The sequence below is a fragment of the Mus caroli genome, unplaced genomic scaffold (genome assembly GCF_978045245.1).
Source record: "Mus caroli unplaced genomic scaffold, Mus_caroli_1 scaffold_5, whole genome shotgun sequence".
NCBI lineage: Eukaryota > Metazoa > Chordata > Mammalia > Rodentia > Muridae > Mus > Mus caroli.
In genome coordinates, this window is record NW_028227260.1 from 43,691,723 (window position 1) to 43,708,471 (window position 16,749).

The 16,749-nt window shown below is 40.0% G+C and overlaps 1 non-coding gene across 1 annotated transcript; it reads left to right on the forward strand.

Moving 5' to 3' along the window:
- The first annotated feature begins 11,040 nt into the window (after positions 1–11,040).
- On the forward strand, positions 11,041–11,147 carry LOC115030123 (U6 spliceosomal RNA). The gene has a single exon (XR_003835751.1). It is a non-coding gene; the product is annotated as a U6 spliceosomal RNA (small nuclear RNA).
- Positions 11,148–16,749: the final 5,602 nt, after the last annotated feature.

The following is a 16,749-nucleotide window of genomic DNA, read 5'->3' on the forward strand; positions in this document are numbered from 1 at the left end:
TTTGTGGCTACCCACAGTTCCCTATACAGCGGCTACACAGCTTCTTTCAGTTTTCTAACCCTCTGTACTTCTTCTGCATATCCTCCTGCATCTGAACTGCCCCCCCATTTCCCTCCCCCTCATCTCACTCTCCCAGGTCCATTCCTCCCACTACCTCCTATGATTATTTTGTTCCCTCTTCTAATAGGACTGAAGCATCCACACTTTGGTCTTACTTCTTGAGCTTTACATGGTCTATGAATTGTATCCTGGGTATTCCGAGATTTGTGCCCAATATCCACTTATCAGTGAGTATATACCATGTGTGTTTTTTGTGACTGTGTTACCTCACTCACAATGATATTTTCTAGTTGCATCCATTTGCCTCTGAAATTCATGATGTCCTTGTTTTTAATAATTGAGTAATACTCCACTGTGTAAATATACTACATTTATTCTAACCATTCCTCTGTTGAGGAATATCTGGGTTGTTTTCAGCTTCTGGCTATTATAAATATGACTGCTATGAACATAGTGGAACATGTGTCCTTATTACACGTTGGAACATCTTCTGTGTATATGCTCAGGAGTGGTATAGCTAGGTCCTCAGATAATACTATGTCCAATTTTCTGAGGAACCACCAGACTGATTTCCACAGTGGATGTACCACCTATGCAATCCCACCAGCAATGGAGGGTTGTTCATTTTTTTCCACATCCTTGCCAGCATCTTCTTCCTTTCAGAAGTCTTTAGGTGTCCAAATTTCTTTGTCTATGGATGGAACTCCATAATATCTCTTCCTTCTATATTTGCATGTCCACTGGTTGTGTTATTATATCAGGCTTGTTTAACCATACATATTGTTGCAATATCATGGTGTCACTTTTTTTTCCTTTTTAATGACAAATCTCACAGCAGACTTGGTGCTCCCTTGTTTGTTAAATATTTTCTTCCTGTCTTCTGAAATGATCAACAAAAGTTGAAGGTGTAAGAATTGTGATGTAGGGATATCAAATAGGGCCGAGGCATCCAGTTATTGTTGCTATTTTCATCAATAGTAGACTTGGGTAATGTTCTCTGTCTGAGGCAACAAGAAACTTCTTTGGTGAGGGGTGAGAGTTACAATTATATAAAGTCATAGGAATAAATGTTTGAATGCAGACAGGAATTTCAATAATTTTACAAAGTACAGTGGGAAGTAGGATCCATGTTGTCACAAGACAGTAGCTCTGGGACTGTCAAAGATAGCCATGTTCCCAGTTGAGCTAAGGCTCAAACCCTGGTGATCCTGAAGGGATGGATGGCACTTCACCTGGTTCCTGGGAACCAGGTCCCTGTCACTAGTTACAGCCCCCCATATATATGTGCTCTTCATTCATGTAAGGGCGATGTGCCAATCCCCTCCACAGATAGAGGACGTTACCTGTAGTCATGTAGGTTCAAGACAGAGCTCCATTTTAATGAGGTACCTAAATGACTAGAGAACCTAGTCAATAAGCCTTTCTTCCCAGACACTCCTCCATGAAAAAGGTATTTAATCTCAGGTCCACATTGAGAAGTGGGATATGGTTTTACTCATTCACTTTCCTCCATGACAATAAATGTCTTAAAAGCTTGAACTGCCTCTTTTTACTGAGATATGCCATGGGGAGCTAAGGAGAAGGCCTTTGCCTAAAAAGCCATGGTCTAGCCTCCTGTAGAAAGCCTCTCTGTGCTCCCAGCCACCAAGTCCAAGACTGTCACCCACTGAGCCAAGAACTTCACCAAGGGACCAGCCTGAGACTCACTTTTCTCCCTCAGCCCTGGGCCAGATCCAGTCTGCAGAACCACACTCCTTTCTCAGCTCTTCCAAAGCATCCAGCTGTGCCTGGGTGTTCAAGAGCCTGAGAACCAGATAGCCCTAGCTTCCTGCAGGCCTGAGGACCCCCAAAACAACTCTGGCTCTTCAGCACCTGAGACTGTGCTTCTTCACCCCTGGAAAAGTGTCCTGTATTTTCCATACAGCTCTACACCTGCCCAGTGATGGCTTGGGGTAAGCTTTGTCTAACATCCTGCATCCTGCATCCCTGAGTGGCCAAGGTCTGTGACAGAGCAGATGCAGGACTCCACAACCCTATAAGTAGTAGTTGGCTATGTTTATATTACTCTGGATGATTTCTCTCTAGTTAAGTGGGTCTCAAGTACAATTAAACAATTGTTGGTTTGCATCGATATATGATTCATTATTGCATCATTAGAGATACATTGTCATGTTTGTCATCATTGTGCTACAGCTGTCAAGGACTATTAATTAATTTCCTCCTTTCCAAGTTTGCACAATACTTTCTGGTACTATGAAACTATCCTCCAACATCCTTAATCATCAGGGAAATGCAAATCAAAACAACCCTGAGATTCCACCTCACACCAGTCAGAATGGCTAAGATCAAAAATTCAGGTGACAGCAGATGCTGGCGAGGATGTGGAGAAAGAGGAACACTCCTCCATTGTTGGTGGGATTGCAAGCTTGTACAACCACTCTGGAAATCAGTCTGGCGGTTCCTCAGAAAATTGGACATAGTACTACCGGAGGATCCAGCAATACCTCTCCTGGGCATATATCCAGAAGATGTCCCAACCGGTAAGAAGGACACATGCTCCACTATGTTCATAGCAGCCCTATTTATAATAGCCAGAAGCTGGAAAGAACCCAGATGTCCCTCAACAGAGGAATGGATACAGAAATTATGGTACATCTACACAATGGAGTACTACTCAGCTATTAAAAAGAATGAATTTATGACATTCCTAGCCAAATAGATGGACCTGGAGGGCATCATCTTGAGTGAGGTAACACAATCACAAAGGAACTCACACAATATGTATTCACTGATAAGTGGATATTAGCCCAAAACTTAGGATATCCAAGATATAAGATACAATTTGCTAAACGCATGAAACTCAAGAAGAATGAAGACCAAAATGTGGACACTGTGCCCCTTCTTAGAATTGGGAACAAAACACCCATGGAAGGAGTTACAGAGACAAAGTTCGTAGCTGTGATGAAAGGATGGACCATCTAGAGACTGCCGTATCCAGGGATCCATCCCATAATCAGCTTCTAAACGCGGACACCATTGCATACACTAGCAAGATTTTGCTGAAAGGACCCAAAGATAGCTGTCTCTTGTGAGACTATGCAGGGTCCTAGCAAACACAGGAGTGGATGCTCACAGTCAGCTATTGGATGTATCACAGGGCTCCCAATGGAGAAGCTAGAGAAAGTACCCAAGGAGCTAAACGGATCTGCAACCCTATAGTTGGAACAACATTATGAACTAACCAGTACCCCGGAGCTCTTGTCTCTAGCTGCATATGTATCGAAAGATGGCCTATTTGGCCATCACTGGAAAGAGAGGCCCATTGGACTTGCAAACTTTATATGCCCCAATATAGGGGAATGCCAGGGCCAAAAGAATGGGAATGGGTGGGTAGGGAAGTGGGGGGCACTATGGGGGACTTTTGGGATAGCATTGGAAATGTAATTGAGGAAAATATGTAATAAAAAATATTAAAAATTAAATAAAAGAAACTATCCTCAAGGAGAAGGATTTGATAGAGTTTGACTCCTTAGATCCTGTGTACAAAGTACACAGTATCTACAGTTACCTTCAAACTCTGAGAATTAATTAATGTCAACGACTATAGCCTATACAGTTTTGTGAGTCTCTTAGATTTCCTTGATCAGCAACTTGAAAAGGAACATTCTCATCACAAATAATTGTAATAAAACTTTAATCCAGCACCATGTCCACTCTGGCAAGAGATCATATCTAAAGGTTATCTGACCACAATGCAAACATTTTCTGGATTGTAGTATGATCTGGCTGGAATAAAGATATACCCTTAGTAAACACCTTTGATCCCTAACAATGAAGGCAAGGGTAACTTGTAGAAGGAAGCAGCCATGTTTGAAAGTGACATCTAATTGAGTGGCAGACAAAGTGACAAATCAGAGAATTTGACAGAGTGAGTCAGTGATAAGATACACACAACTCACAAGAGAACATCACATCAAAGGAAATGAAGGCTAGTTAACAGGAGAAAGAGAGAGAGAGAGAGAGAGAGAGAGGAGAGAGGTGTGATATTTGGTGATGGAGTATGTATATGTGTATGGCACTTTTACTAGGACAGTTTTACAGACATAGGATGCAGAGAGAACAACCTAGGCACAGGTAAAGACAAAGTGAGGCAGAGGAGGTGACAGAAAATTAGAACACATTGCCAAAGTTAATATGAGACCAGGAAGAGCAGCTCAGTCAGAAGCAGAAAAAGCCAGAAGAGTAAGTCTGCTTGGAAGAATCAGATTCTACAGAGGCTAGAAATTTTCATTCCTAGACCTACAGATAGTTAGAACAGAGAAGGAAATGCTCTTGGCTCAGTCTAAGCCTTCTATTCACATAGCTTAAATAAGGCTCTCATCTCATCACTTCATCTGAGGAAATAAGGGACATTTACAAGAATTGGTTGATGTATGAGATAATAAACAGTTCTAAGGTGAACATTGTTAGCCCAAACATAACTTAATTTAAACAGTATATCAATAGGAGTATAACTGAACACACACACACACACACACACACACATATTCAGTTCAATTTTAGTTGTATAAAAAGAATGATTGCTTATAATATTTTAAAACATTCAAACTGTTCCAGAAACTACCCCACCAGGGAATCCATCCCATAATCAGCCACCAAAACCAGATACTATTGCATATGCCAGTAAGATTTTGCTGAAAGGACCCTGATATAGCTGTCTTATGTGAGGCTATGCCAGTGCCTGGCAAATACAGAAGTGGATGCTCACAGTCATCTTTTGGATAGAACACAGGGCCCCCAATATAGGAGCTAGAGAAAGTACCCAACAGGCTGAAGGGGTCTGCAACCCTATAGGGGGGGGGGAAACAATATGAACTAACCAGTATCCCCAGAGCTCCTGTTTCTAGCTGCATATGTAGCAGAAGATGGCCTAGTCAGCCATCAGTGGGAAGAGAGGTCCCTTGGTCTTACAAACTTTATATGCCCCAGTACAGGGGAACGCCAGGGCCAAAAAGTTGGAGGGGGTAGGTAGAGGAGCAGGGTGGGGGAAGGTATAGGGAACTTTCACTATAGCATTTGAAATGTAAATAAAGAAAATATCTAATAAAAATAATTGAAAAAAAAACCACACATTCAAACTGGCAGCCAGTCCCACAACACCCACAGGAAGCTCCACTCCCAGGAGCTCTAACACATCCAGGATCATAGGATCAGAGGAGAGGAGGACACATCTGTCCCAGCACTGGGAGTAACTGGGAACATCAGGACCCAGGGAATCAGGAACTCAGATCTACCAGTAAACAAGTTCCTTCTGGTCTAGGCCAGTGCCCTGAGCAGAACTTGGGTGTGAACTCCGCAGTCAGTCCAACACCCAAAGGAATCTCCCCTCTCATGCACTCTAACATATCCATGATTCCAGGATCCCAGGAGCTTGGTCAAACCAATATCTCAGGTTCCCAGAGGCAGCTTGATGACCCAGGAGCTCTGACATACCCAGGATCTCAGAATCACAGGATCCTAGAATCACAGGATCCCAGAATCACAGGATCACAGAGACACCTGGACTCTGAGGAGTTCTGAAACAACCAGTATCAAAGAAAGTGTTGGGATGTGATAGGCAGCCTGTTTTGGTTGAGTAAGTCTTGCTCCAGTGACCCAGTAGAAAACTCTACAAGGAACAGAAAACCGAGCCACGTTCCCTGAGTCAGGTGCCTGACACCACAGAGTCCTCAACTCCATAATTCTGTGACTATATGTCACTCAGACAATGTCCCAACATTCTGGCATTCTGGCTAGTCTCCACCCCCACAATTACCTGTCTGTAGCCAGGTAGACTCCTCCCCACAGTTACCTAATAGCCCATCCCACTGAATGGGAGCTACTTGGCCCCTCCTTGCTCTCTTTAAGCTCTCACCTTTCTTAGTATCATCTCTAGCCCTCATTCTCTCTCTCCCTTCACCCCTCTCTCCAGGTGGCCATGGCCGGCTGCTCTCCCTGTTTCTACCTTCTCTCTTTCTTCCTGTCTTTCATCAATAATGCTCTAAAACCATAGACCCTCTGTGCTTGAATGATGGGATAGGCTTTCTCCTAACAAGCTACATCTAACCTCCTGCCAGAAGGCCTTCCTTTGCTCCAGCCACGGACCAGACCAAGGACCACCCAGGGGCCCTCTTCCCCTGCCTTCTCCTCCCTTCAGCCCCAGGGTTGACCAAGCTGCCCCCAGAGCCCCCATTTTGTTCTCAGCTCTTCCTCAGTGTCCAGACATGTCTGGAATGCCTGAGGGTGAGAACCTGGTACCTAGGACTGCCCCTTGTCCACCACCTGCTGAGCTGGGATTACATGGCTTCACACAGCCAGACACTCTCCCAGAGCCTCCTGGAAATGTACAGTAGTCCTTCTGTGTCTGCCTCCCCTTATTCCCCAACACCCATTACCCCACAAGAAAGGACAGGTGCCTATAAGATATAGCAAAGGCAGGTAGCACTAGAAATAACCAGATGGAAAGAGGCATGCATAAGAATATAAACAACAGAAATGAAGGTTACTTAGCATATCAGAACCCAGTTCTTCCACCATAGCAATTCCTGGATATAACATCACACCAGGTAAGCAACATTCTGATCAAATCTCACTTTTTCATGATGATGATAGAGGACTTTAAGAAGCACATAAATAGCTCCCTTAAAGAAATACAGAAGACCACAGAACACAGTTAAACAGATAGAAGCACTTAAAGAGGAAATACAAAAATCCCTTAAAGAATTATAAGAAAATACAACCAAATATGTGAAGGAAATAAATAAAAACATCCAGTATCTAAAAATGGAAATAGAAACAGTAAAGAAATCACAAAGTGAGACAACTCTTGAGTTACAAAACCTAGGAAAGAGATCAGGAATCATAGATGCAAGCATCACCAATTGAATACAAGAGATAGAAGAGAGAGTCTCAGGTACAGAAGCTACCACAGAAAAAAATTGACACAACAAAGAAAATGCAAAAAGCAAAAAGTTCCTAACCCAAATCATCCAGGAAATCCAGGACACAATGAGAAGACCAAACATAAAGATAATAGGTATAGAAGAGAGTGAAGATTTCCAACTTAAAGGGGGCAGTAACTATTTTCAACAAAATTATAGAAGAAAACTTCCCTAAACTAAAGACATGTCCATAATCATACAACAAACCTACAGAACAACAAATAGAATTGACCAGAAAAGAAATCCCTCCCATCACATAATAATCAAAACACAAAATGCACTAAACAAAGAAAGAATGTTAAAATCAGTAAGGGAAAATGGTCAAGTACCATATAAATGCAGACATATCAGAATACACCAGACTTTTCACCAGAGAATATAAAAGCCCGAATATCCTAGGAATGTCATCCAGACCCTAAAACAATACAAATGCCAGCCCAGAAAAAACTCTTAATTACCATAGACTGAAAAACCAAGTTATTCCATGACAAAAAGAAATTTGCACAATATCTTTCCACAAATCCTGCCCTACAAATGATAATAGATGGAAAACCCCAAAACAAGGAGGGAAATTACACCCTATAAAAAGCAAGAAGGTAATCTTCTTCCAAGAAACCCAAAAGAAGATAGCCACACAAACTTAATTCCACCTCTAACAACAAAAATAACAGGAAATAACAATCACTTTTCCTTAGTATCTTTTAACATCAATGGACTTAATTCCCCAATAAAAAGACAGACTAACAGACTGGCTATGGAAATAGGACCCAGCATTTTGCTGCATACAGGAAATTCAACTTCAGTGACAAAGACAGATGCTACCTCAGAGTAAAAAGATGGAAAACAATTTTCCAAGCAATGATCCCTAGCAAAAAGCTAGAGTCCATTCTAATATTGAATAAAATCAAATTTCAACCAAAAGTTATCAAAAAAATAAGGAAGGACACTTCACACTGGTCAAAGGAAAAATCTACAAAGGTGAACTCTCAATTCTGATCATCTAAGCTCCAAATGTAAGGGCACCCACATTCATAAAAGAAACTTTACTAAAGCTCAGAGCACACATTGCACTCCACACAATAGTAGTAGTAGACTTCAACATCCCACTCTTATCAATGGACATATCATGGAAACAGAAACTAAAGAGAGACAAAATGAAACTAACAAAAGTTATGACTCAAATGGATCTAACAGGTATTTATAGACCCTTTCCTCCTAAAACAAAATAATATACCTTCTTCTCAGCACCTCATGGTAACTCCTCCAAAATTGATTATGTAATTGGTTACAAAACAGTCCTCAACAGACACATGAAGATGAAATAATCCCATGCATCCTCTCAGATCACAATGGACTAAGGGTGATCTTCAATAACTACATAAAGATTAGAAAACCCACATACACGTGGATGCTGAACAATACTCCACTCAATGATAACTTGGTCAAGGAAGAAATAAAGAAAGAAATGAAAGACTTTTAAGAATTTAATGAAAATGAAGACACATCATACCAAAACTTATTTGATGCAATGAAAGCAGTGGTAATAGTAAATCTCATAGCTGCAAGTGCCTCCAAAAAATAACTGGAGGGATCATACGCTAGCATCTTGAAAGCACACCTGAAAGCAATAAACATTCACAATGTTATTTTTTTTCTCTTCTGTATTGAGCTCATAACCTTATCTAATTGAGACAAATTTCGCCCATTTCTCCCTTTGTTGTTGTTGAGTTTGTTGTTGTTTTGTTTTGATTTTTGAGAAGAGTTTCTCTGTATAGCCCTGGCTGTCCTGGAACTCACTTTGTAGACTAGGCTGGCCTCAAACTCAGAAATCCTCCTGTCTCTGCCTCACAAGTGCTGGGATTAAAGGTGTGCCCCACCACGCCTGGCTCATTTCTCCCTTTGTAAGACCTATATTCTACTCTTTCTCTCTCTAGTGATATCCCACAATCCCTTTTTATGTTATAATTCCTGTGATTACTTCAGGTTGGATACATACATATGAAGATTCAGAGTTAGAAACCACAGATAAAAATGATCATGTGAAATCTGTATTCCTAAGCATGGCTTAACTAATTCCAGTTAATATTTTATTGTTTTTTATTTTTATTGATTATTTTATTTATTTACATTTCAAAATTATTTTCTTTCCCAGTTTCCCCTCCACAAAATCCCTATTCCATCCCTTTCCCTCCTGTTTCTATAAGGGTGTTCCTCTACCCACACAACCCCTCCTGACTCACTTCTGTAGCATTCCCCTATACTGGGGCACCAAGCTTTCACAGGACTAAGGGTCTACCTTCCCACTGATGCTAGATAATGCATCCTCCACTACATATGTAGAGGGAGCCATGATTCCCTCCATGTGTACTCTTTTGTTGGTGGTTTAGTCCCTGGGAGTACTGGGTGTCTGCTTAGTTGATATTGTTGTTCTTCCTATGGAGTTGCAAACTCCTTCAAGTCCTGCATTCCTTCCTCTAACTCTTCCATTGGGGTTCCAGTACTCAGCCTGATGGTTGATGATTGACTGCAAGCATTTGCATCTGTATTTGTCAGGTTCTGGCAGAGCATCTCAGGACACATTTGCACAATGGAGTACTACTTAGCTATTAAAAAAAATGACTTCATGAAATTCGCAGGCAAGTTGATGCAACTAGAAAATATCATCCTGAGTGAGGTAATACAGTCACAAAAGAACACACATGGTATGTACTCACTGATAAGTGGATATTAGGGATAAAGCTTGGAATACCCATGATACAACTCACAGACTATATGAAGCTCAACCTGAAGGAAGATCAAAGTGTAGATGTTTAAGTTCTACTTAGAGGGGGGAACAAAATAATCAAAGGATGTAGAGGGAAGGATGGACTTTGGATGAAGAGAGTAGAGGAAGGATGGAATAGGGAGGCGGATCAGGTGTGGGAGGAGACAGGGAGATGTATAAAGGGTCAGGAAATTGAACAGAGGTGTGTAGCAAAGGGGGATGGGGAATGGGGAGTAGCAACCAGAAAATTCTAGATGGCAGGAAATCAAGAGGCTTCCAGAACCCAACAGGGATGCCATTAGCTAAAATACCCAACAAAGGAGAGATAGAAGCTTTTGAGACTGTATCCAGAGGTTAAGCAGGGCCCTCAGTTGAAAGATGGAGCCACCCACACATCACAAAATGTTTAACCCAGAATTTCTCCTGTCTAAAGGAAATACAGGGAAAAAGAGTGGAACAAAGGCAGAAGGAAAGGCCATTCAGAGACTACCCCACTATCCATCTCATCTGCAGATACCAAAGCCAGACTCTATGTTTCTTCACAGGAGCCTGATATAGCTGTCTCTATTTAATATTTAATAATTCCATCATTTTACCTGCACATTTTGTAACTTTATTTTTTCCTCGTCTCTGAATAGTAGTCCACAGTGTATGTCTCCCATGATTTTATTATCCATTCATCAACTAAGGAACATTTAAATTGTTCCCATTCCTTGCTAATGTGAATATAGTAGCAAAGTATCTGGGGAGTAGGTTGCACAGTCCTTTGGGAATATGGCAAGAAGCAGTAGGAGTGCTGGATTGTATGGTTTGTCTCTTGATAAACCTTTATACTTTTTCCATATTATTTATTTATTTAATCTTTACAAGCAGTATGGATAATTCCATATTATGCACTCCAACTAACATGTTATACCCTGTCAAATGCCTTAAAAATGTGATTTGATATCTAATTATGGTTTGAGTTACATTTGGCTAAAGGGTGGTGATATTCAGCAATATTTGGGTGTCAGAAAGACTTAATATGTTCTTTGAAAATAATGCAGGATATTTTTGTCCCTTTCATATACTCAGATATCTACTGAAATTGGCTTGTATGAGCTCGTTATGTAAGTTTGTTCCCAAAAACTTATCACCTATACTTTACTCATAGTTATTGTCATTATATTAGCTACCTGCTCATATTATTTATTGTTTCCTTGATTATGCATATGCATGCATTATGAAGTAATTCCAGTGCTTGCTTCAGCAGCACATATACTAAAATTGGAACATTAATGAGAAGATAAGCATGGCTACTGCTCAAGAATAAAACAGATATTCATGAAGTGTTCTATATTTTTATATGTAGAAAAATGAAAATAGATGAATTTTTGTCATAGATGAATGTTTGATCCAGTTGGACTTGAGCACGAAGCTCAAGTCTAAGGGGATCAAGGACCTCAACATGAACCTATATACACTGAGCCTAAAAAAAGAGAAAGTAGGAAAGAGCCTCAAACTCATTGGCATGGCGAGAAATTTTCTAAACCATGCAGCATACATCAGCTGATATGAGGGCTCCAACACATATACAGCAGCAGATGCCTGTTTTGGCTTCAGTGAGAGAAGAGGGACCTAAGCATGGAGAGACTTGAAGCCCCCCAGGGATTGGGGAGGTTTAGTGGAGTGGGAGTGGGGGTGGGGTGGTGACATCCTCTTGAAGAAGAGAAAGGAGGAGGTAGGGGAAGAGGGATGGTGATTGAGAGGACCTGGAGGGAAATAAAGAATGGACTATAAAAAAAGATTAAAAAATAGAAAATAAAAAGTAATTCCATTTGACAAACCCTTCCTCAATTTAATCAAAGAAGATATTATTCAAATTAAAGGAGTTACAGATGAAAATGAGAACATCATAATGAACACAGAGGAAATTCAGAGAATCATAAAGGCATAGTTTTTTAAGAGCTATTATTTTGTCTTAGCTTGACTGCCCCACCCATGGGTCCATCCCATAATCAGCCACCAAAGGCAGACACTATTGCATCCACCATCAAGATTTTGCTGAAAGGACCCTGATATAGCTGTCTCCTGTGAGGCTTTGCCAGTGCCTGGCAAATACAGATGTGTATTCTCACAGTCCTCTATAAGATGGAACACAGGGTCCCCAATGTAGGAGCTAGAGAAAATACTCAAGAGCTGAAGGGGTCTGCAACCCTATAGGAGGAACAACAATATGGACTAATCAATACATCCAGAAGTCGTGTCTCTAGCTAAATATGTAGGAGAAGATGGCCTATTTGGCCATCATTGGGAAGAGAAGACCCTTGGTCTAGCAAACTTTATAAGCCCTAGTACAGGGGAAAGCCAAGGCCAAGAAGTGGAAGTGAATGGGTAGGGGAGCAGGGCGGGGTGGGGAGGGTATAGGGGACTTTTGGGATAGCATTTGACATGTAAATGAAGAAAATATCCAACAAAAAAGACAAAAAAAGAACTCCTATTTTGAATAGTTTGATTTTACTTTATATACATTATTGTTTTCTCTGTATGTATATCTTTGTGAGAGTATGGGATTCCTTTGAACTTGAATTACAAAAAGTAGTGAGCTACTATGTGGGTGCTCAGAATACAAGTCCTCTGAAAAAACAACCAGTACTCTTAACCAATTACCCATCTCTCCAGCCCTATAAATTAATAGTTTTAAAATCAATATCATACAAATTTGACAACATAGGAAAAAAGAAAAAAACAGATAAATTTCTCGGTATAGGAACTACCAAAGTTGACGCAAGATGACATAAGCATTTTAATTAAATTAAACTCATAATATCTAGTAAAATAGAGGTAGCAATAAAAACAAAATCTGTCAACATACACCAAAAACCAAACATCTGTGTTCAGGAAGTTGATTTGTTTTTATAATGCCATTATTATCCTAAAAATAACTCACAAACGCAAGCATCAAAAAGGAAAGAAAAAGAAAGAAAATTGTAAGTCAATACAACTAATTAAATATTGATGCCAAAATTCTCAATAAAGATTTAATGCCACAGAGAAGGCATATGCCAGGAAGGGGGCTCACCTTCACAGAGGCAATGAAGGGATGGAATGAAGGACTCCAGGAGAGTACCTTGGGTGGGGCATTATTTCACATGTAAATCAATAAAATATTTAACTCAAACCAAATTCCAAAACACATCAAAATGATCATTTTACAAGATCAAATCATTATCATCCTAGAGATGCAAGAATAGTTTTATATATATATATATATATATATATATGTGTGTGTGTGTGTGTATGTATATTTGTGTATATATAACATAATCCTCCATGTAGGCAAACTGAAAGAAAAAAGCATGTGATCATCTCATTAGATGGAGAAAAGGCCTTCGACAAAATCCAATGTAACTTCATGATACATGTTCTAGATAGACTAAGGATAAAAGAGTTTTACCTCAACATAATACAGATGATTTAGAACAAGCACACAGACCACCTCAATATAAACAGAAAGAAACTCTAAGTATTTCCACTAAATTCAGGAACAAGACAAAGATGTTCACTTTTCTATAACTACTTAACATAATACCTGCAATCTTAGAGAAATATGACCATTGAAGGAGAGTAATGGATTACAAGCAGAAAGTAATCAAATTACATTATTTGCATACAGTAAGATTTTGCTCTCTCTCTCTCTCTCTCTCTCTCTCTCACACACACACACACACACACACACACACACACACACACACACACAGGAGAGAGAGAGAGAGAGAGAGAGAGAGAGAGAGAGAGAGAGAAAGAAAGAGAGAGACAGACGGGGAGAGGGAGAGGGAGAGAGAGAGAGAGACTTTTCAAAACTCTGCAATATACGATGATGCAACACAATAAAAATATTTCTTATCTTTTAAAAGACTAAGATTTTCTGGAACTCAAAGTTGGAGAAGAAAATATGCTTTACAATCACTTAAAATTTAAAACTGACATCCTACTCTATTATCACTCTGTTTAACCAGCTTTTTTGGAAAAAATGCAATAATTAACCTACTTGTCTTGGATTTTTCATACAATCAACTTTTACAATAAAAGTTAATGCATAGCCATTATCTTAATTCATATATTATTTCATGTCCTTGACCCAGAATGATATGTACATCATTTAATAAAACCAGCAAATACAGAAGCTGAAAGCAACTTTCTAAAGTCTATCATAAAAGGTGAATGCAACATTTATGAATATTTCTTGATTAAAAAGTGATGGTTGTTATCTGCATCAGTTGGGATTAATTTGAGCCACTGACTTAATCTCTCTTTTTTTTTTAATATTTTTATTACATATTTTCCTCAATTACATTTCCAATACTATCCCAAAAGTCCCCCATAGCGCCCCCCACTTCCCTACCCACCCATTCCCATTCTTTTGGCCCTGGCATTCCCCTATATTGGGGCATATAAAGTTTGCAAGTCCAATGGGCCTCTCTTTCCATTGATGGCCGACTAGGCCATCTTTCGATACATATGCAGCTAGAGACAAGAGCTCCAGGGTTCTGGTTAGTACATCATGTTGTTCCAACAATAGGGTTGCAGATCCCTTTAGCTCCTTGGGTACTTTCTCTAGCTTCTCCATTGGGAGCCCTGTGATACATCCAATAGCTGACTGTGAACATCCACTCCTGTGTTTGCTAGGCCCCAGCATCGTCTCAAAAGAGACAGCTATCTTTGGGTCCTTTCAGCAAAATCTTGCTAGTGTATGCAATGGTGTCAGCGTTTAGAAGCTGATTATGGGACGGATCCCTGGATACAGCAGTCTCTAAATGGTCCATCCTTTCATCACAGCTACGAACTTTGTCTCTGTAACTCCTTCCCTGGGTGTTTTGTTCCCAATTCTAAGAAGGTGCACAGTGTCCACACTTTGGTCTTCATTCTTCTTGAGTTTCATGCGTTTATCAAATTGTATCTTATATCTTGGGTATCCTAAGTTTTGGGCTAATATCCACATATCAATGAATACATATTGTGTGAGTTCTTTTGTGATTGTGTTACTTCACTCAAGATGATGCCCTCCAGGTCCATCCATTTGGCTAGGAATTTCATAAATTCATTCTTTTTAATAGCTGAGTAGTACTCCATTGTGTAAATGTACCATAATTTCTGTATCCATTCCTCTGTTGAGGGACATCTGGGTTCTTTCCAGCTTCTGGCTATTATAAATAGGGCTGCTATGAACATAGTGGAGCATGTGTCCTTTTTACCGGTTGGGACATCTTCTGGATATATGCCCAGGAGAGGTATTGCTGGATCCTCCGGTAGTACTATGTCCAATTTTCTGAGGAACCGCCAGACTGATTTCCAGAGTGGTTGTACAAGCTTGCAATCCCACCAACAATGGAGGAGTGTTCCTCTTTCTCCACATCCTCGCCAGCATCTGCTGTCACCTGAATTTTTGATCTTAGCCATTCTGACTGGTGTGAGGTGGAATCTCAGGGTTGTTTTGATTTGCATTTCCCTGATGATTAAGGATGTTGAACATTTTTTGAGGTGCTTCTCTGCCATTCGGTATTCCTCAGGTGAGAATTCTTTGTTCAGTTCTGAGCCCCATTTTTTAATGGGGTTATTTGACTTTCTGGAGTCCACCTTCTTGAGTTCTTTATATATATTGGATATTAGTCCCTTATCTGATTTAGGATAGGTGAAGATCCTTTCCCAATCTGTTGGTGGTTTTTTTGTCTTATTGATGGTGTCTTTAGCCTTGCAGAAGCTTTGTAGTTTCATGAGGTCCCACTTGTCAATTCTCGATCTTACAGCACAAGCCATTACTGTTCTATTCAGGAATTTTTCCCCTGTGCCCATATCTTCAAGGCTTTTCCCCACTTTCTCCTCTATAAGTTTCAGTGTCTCTGGTTTTATGTGAAGTTCCTTGATCCACTTAGACTTGACCTTAGTACAAGGAGATAGGAATGGATTGATTCGCATTCTTCTACATGTTAACAACCAGTTGTGCCAGCACCATTTGTTGAAAATGCTGTCTTTCTTCCACTGGATGTTTTTAGCTCCCTTGTCGAAGATCAAGTGACCATAGGTGTGTGGGTTCATTTCTGGGTCTTCAATTCTATTCCATTGGTCTATTTGTCTGTCACTATACCAGTACCATGCAGTTTTTATCACAATTGCTCTGTAGTAGAGCTTTAGGTCCGGCATGGTGATTCCACCAGAGGTTCTTTTATCCTTGAGAAGAGTTTTTGCTATCCTAGGTTTTTTGTTATTCCAGATGAATTTGCAGATTGCACTTTCTAATTCATTGAAGAATTTATTTGGAATTTTGATGGGGATTGCATTGAATCTGTAGATTGCTTTTGGCAAGATAGCCATTTTTACAATGTTGATCCTGCCAATCCATGAGCATGGGAGATCTTTCCATCTTCTGAGATCTTCTATAATTTCTTTCTTCAGAGACTTGAAGTTTTTATTATACAGATCTTTCACTTCCTTAGTTAGAGTCACGCCAAGATATTTTATATTATTTGTGACTATTGAGAAGGGTGTTGTTTCCCTAATTTCTTTCTCAGCCTGTTTATTCTTTGTGTAGAGAAAGGCCATTGATTTGTTTGAGTTAATTTTATATCCAGCTACTTCACCGAAGCTGTTTATCAGGCTTAGGAGTTCTCTGGTGGAATTTTTAGGGTCACTTATATATACTATCATATCATCTACAAAAAGTGATATTTTGACTTCATCTTTTCCAATTTGTATCCCTTTGATCTCCTTTTGTTGTCGAATTGCTCTGGCTAGGACTTCAAGTACAATGTTGAATAGGTATGGAGAAAGTGGACAGCCTTGTCTAGTCCCTGATTTTAGAGGGATTGCTTCAAGCTTCTCACCATTTACTTTGATGTTGGCTACTGGTTTGCTGTAGATTGCTTTTATCATGTTTAGGTATGGGCCTTGAATTCCTGATCTTTCCAG